The sequence below is a fragment of the Corapipo altera genome, unplaced genomic scaffold (assembly GCF_003945725.1).
Source record: "Corapipo altera isolate COAL_440 unplaced genomic scaffold, ASM394572v1 268, whole genome shotgun sequence".
Taxonomy (NCBI): Eukaryota; Metazoa; Chordata; class Aves; order Passeriformes; family Pipridae; genus Corapipo; species Corapipo altera.
Genome location: NW_020884901.1, coordinates 3,413,527 through 3,418,440, shown reverse-complemented (window position 1 = coordinate 3,418,440; position 4,914 = coordinate 3,413,527).

Below are 4,914 nucleotides of genomic sequence, written 5' to 3'. Positions count from 1 at the left end.
CCTGTGATAAAGCATATTATCTTCACACTTCATTTGCAAAGTGTTTTGTATGCAGGGACCAGCAGAAGGCCAGCAGAGAAGCTCTAAGTGACTGAGTCACGTCCTCGAGCCCTGGTGTAAATCAGGTGGTGCCCCTGCCACGAGGCTGAGGAGCAGTGTGGGATGAGGCTCAGCTGGTGCCCAGGCACAGATTTGGTTGCTGTGCTGCTGGCTCACCTCAGGTGGGGATTTGGCTCGTGTCCCACTCGCAGGGTGGGTGATACTCCACGTGCTTTCCCCAAAGAGCTGTAAATCTCGTAGCTCATGTTCTGCGTTTCATCTTCCATCCCTTAATGCTTTCTTTGCTGGCTTCCTTGGCAGCCAGACCCTGGCCTGGGTGATGAGATGAAATGAAGAGATCTCTAGGTGTTATAAAAGGCAGAACTAGACTTTCCATTCATTTTGCAAAGCAGTCAGTTAAACCACTGTCCCTGCAAACCAGGTGAGACATGCTAAACCCAATCCACCAGAAAAGCACGAGAGGAAGAAACCTCCCTTAGGATTATTCAAGCTGGATCCAGACAAGAGCCCAGGTGCCCAGAGACCTTTTCCCCAAACCTGTTTTAAGTGCCTGAACATGCTATTAACACTTGTTCCATATGCAGAGACAGCCAAGAACAAATATGACTTCATGGCTTGGAGTCTGGAGGTCTCTAATGTGCATTTAATGTCCAGTTCTGAAGTAGCTGAAAGTGCAGCACAGGGCTGCTGCCTGTGCAATGGATTATTTAATCTGAGCAGTCCCCAAAAGAGGGGTGAATGCAGCATCTCTGCCTGTCCTTGGTGTGGGAATGTGGCTCTCCAGCTCCAGCAGATCAAATAAATCACGAGCATCTCACTTCATAAAAAAACATCATCAGCCTGTTAAATGCTGCTGGGGAACAAAATGGAGCAGTTGAATCTCCAGCACTGACAGAAATGTCTTGTCCTCTAGTTTTGCTGGTTTGTGTGTGCAGAGCTTCCCCAAGGAGTAAGGCCACCCCACCTCCAGCAGCTGGTTTGATTTGCAAGGAAGGTTTGGATGTGTCTGATGGGTGCTGAGAGTCCTGGCAAGACTCTGCTTTCAGACTCAAGGATCTCTGACCTGTCCCCCAAAGTCCTGCTGTGTCTCTCCCACTCTTCTTTCTGGCAGGAAGAAAAGCAACATGTGAACTTCTCTCTCCCTTGAGAACATGAGGCAAGTCCTGTCCTGAAGACCAACAGACCAGATACCCTAGGTAGAAAATTGCACAGTGGATGGACCCTTCATCAGCCTGTAAGTCTCCTGGGGCAGACAGGTAATACAGGTCCTGGTCCTGCAGCATCCAAAGAGTTCAAGGACAAGCCTAGGAAAGTCCTACAAAATGTTCATGAGTGGAAGGTGTCTTTCCTTGGCTGGATTTGGTTTTCAGCTCTCCTATGCAACCAGATCACTGGAATCCCACACTGCCTGTTTGAGGTGGGACTCTGTGGCCACAAGCCCCAGGCCAGTGGCCACAGCCACCCTGCATCACAGCACCACTGTCCACCCATCACAGCTTTGCCCTCGTTTTGCAGGGGGAGATGAGGCCCAGATAAGACATGAGCTTCTTCTTTCTCACTCAGGCTTTGTATTTATTCTTTCTTTCACCTGCCATAAAATGTAGCCAGGGAGAAAAACAGATTTTTCTCTAACTGTGCAGGAGGGCATAAAAGAGTAGGGGAAGGCCAGCAGGTTTCACTTTTGTGTCCCATCAGATAATTCTGGGTTATGCATAAGGCAAGCTGGAATCACTTAGAAAAAAAAATAACAAAAGCTGGGATTTCCAAATCCAGCTTCTGGGCCCAAGTGGCTGGTTCTGAATGCAGTCTCAGGTCTCAGCTCCCAAAACATCTCAGTGTCTGCTTCCTGCTGAGGCCCCCCCCACACACCTGGATCCCTTTGCCCCAAAGGTCTGGAGCGCATGTGATGGCAATGGAATGGGAGTGTGGAGATGGAAGGAGAAGCCTTTGCCTAATTGACTCTTAGATGTGATGAACACAGTGTATCTCTGTCAAATTCAGATAGAATTGATGGGACTGAAAGCTGCTCAGACGAGGACAGGCACACCCCAAATTATCCCATTGTATCAGCCAGCCTTCCTTGGGATCCCAGGCTAAAGGGTGTTTGCAACACCCAAGGGTGGAGAGAACAAGAGCCACAGTTTCCCAAGCCAGCTCTTCCAGACAGTGCAGGACCTTCCAGCACCCCTGTATCAAGCAGATGTACGAGCCAATGACCTGCCAAAATTATCTTAACGTGCCTCCCATCACCCCTGTGACAACTGAAGTCCCCAGCTGGGAAGTGCAAGGCTGAAGGTGGGCACAGCATTAGGCAGTTTATTAAATTAATAGGTTATTAAAGAGCTCGAGGGAGGTGTATGGGAGGGGAAAGGGAAAGAGAAGGTTTGTAACATCACAGAAATATCCTGGCTTACCTTCTGGCATCTTCAAGAGACTGGAAATGTGGGACTGCATCCAGCTGCCTTCTCTGGGGCAAAATTCCTTTGGCTTCTGTGGGAGGTTTTACCCAAATAAGGACTGCAGGATCAGACCTGTTATTGTCACTGCAATTAACATTTAGATCCACATCTAACACGAACTGTTACAGGCTGGTTAGGGAGAAATTTAATTTGCTCTAAACAGCTTGATGGGAGAGGAGCGTGAAATGTCCTGGTTATGGTAATTTCGTGTGTTGGAGTCTACAAAGGTGGATTTTCAACCCTGGCTGTAATAACCCTGATATCTGCTGCAGCCATCGGGCTGAGTGTGCTTTGGGATGCTGGGTTTGGGGCCAGATCTCCACCCGGGTTTGGTGGTGGACACGCTCACAGCCCTAAAGGCCTTGGGCTGTTCCGACACCCACGACTCGAGCGCTGGGGTGGGACAGGCAGGTGAGGGCCCGGCTCTGCCCCCAGGTGTGTTTTCCCTTATCAGACACACAAGCTTTAGTTGTGTATCAGGAAACTGGTTTCTACCTTTGTGCTGTCAGAGTTCATACACAGGTACCCACGAGATCTACGATTTTTGCCCCACAGACTCACTCTTAGAGACTTTGAACCTGCTCTTTCTAACAGCCCACAACTTTCTTTTATATCCTTATGTATTTCCTTTCTTTCCCTTCTCCCCCAGGAGTTAACCTAACTCAGCCTTAAAAACTGACTTGGAGATGAAACTTGGCATTTAAGGTCCCAGCCCGGGAGCAAATGAAGTTACCAGTTATAAACACACACCAAAATCTGTTTGGACATGCTGAAATTACAGGAGCAGAGGATAAAAAGGATCCAAGATGTTCTATTTTGTTTTAACTTCTGCAGCTCCGCCTGAGTGTCAGTTTGCAGCCGCTTTCCTGACGCGAGATGGGTTCTTTTGGTATTTTTATTCTTCTGGTTGGAATGAAAACTTGATGGATTGCAACGCACCTGGCTGTGCCAGGGAAGAGGCACCAGGATCCTGGGGGGGGTTGCCAGCTGTATACCCCTCATCCAACCATCTGCACACAGGTCTGCCCTAAAGCCAGGGCAGGGTCTGTCCCTGGCAGACGCTCACAGAAGAGCTGTAGGAGAAATCCAGGTGTTAGGGCCTTTCCAAAGCCTCTCCTGTGTGGCTTTTGATACTCCAGTGACAGGGAGGAGATAGAGCGATAAGTGCACCCAGGTGATAGACAGGGATATGGCGATGGAAGATAAGAGGCTTCACTTTTATAGGAGGAGGTGATAGATTGCTAATATTTATGGCACGAGACACTCTGCCAATTAAAGAATGAATCAGGGCAGATAAGGCCGGATCTGCCACACAGGGAGGTGATGGCTGGTGGTGGCACCACACCAGTGTCTGGGACGTGATGGGTTCCCTTACTCTCCCAGCTACCCCCTGATTTCCCCCAGCCCCTCTCGCTGCAGGAGGGCTGTGCTCTGCACTGGGAGCTACCTGTGCCAGCAGAACCCTCCAGCAGCTGTCCCTGGTGTCATTCCAGCCTCCCTGAGTGACTGTGTTGCTCCCCACCGTGCGTGAGCAGCTGCAGCGTGGACCCAGCCTGCTTGTTATGCATGTTACAGCCACGGCGAGTGAGGGTCGATACGATGTTTAATATGCTCCATGCATAGTGGAGTCGCTTTGGTCCATCAAGTCACTAATACACATTCTTACAGGGCTGAGTATCATTTATTAAACCTGGAGGCCTGCCGGGGAGGGGGGGTCAGGGCTCTGGGAGGCAGCCAGCGGTGCTGCTGGGGTGGTACCCGCAGCGCTGAGGAGGTGAGAGTTTGCAGACGAACCGCACGCGCACAGAGAGTTATTTGTTGTGCCTCATTTATGGGAAATGAAATAAATCGTGCTTTGAGCGCTGGCCACCGTGTGACACACCCCGGGGACGGGGGACAGGGCTGAGGGGCTCGCTGGGCTGGGGACAGCTGAGATAGCTCAGCATCACTTGAGAAGCCCCCTCTTCGCCCCCTTCCCAAGGCTGCCGCCACAGCACTACACACCTCCTTTTTTCCCTCTCTTTTTTCCTCTTTTCCCTTCTATTTTTCCCTCTCCTTCTTCCCCCCTTACCCTCTTTTTCCTTTTCCTCCCTTTTTCTTTTTCCTCCTCTCTTTTCTCCCTCTCCCCCCCTTTTCTTTTTTCCCTTTTCTTTTTTCCTTCCCTTTTCCCCTCTCCTTTTCTCCCCCCTCTCCTTTTCTCCCCCCTCTCCTTTTCTCTTTTTCCCTCCTCTCTTTTCCCCCTCTTCTTCTTTCCTCCCTTTGCTCTCCTTTTTTCCTTTCCTTTTCCCCTCTTCTTCTTTCCTTTCCTTTTCCCCTCTCTATTTCCCATCTCCTTTTCCCCCTCTTCTTTTCCCCCTCTCCTTTTTCCCCCCCCTCTTTCCCCTTATTTTCCCCT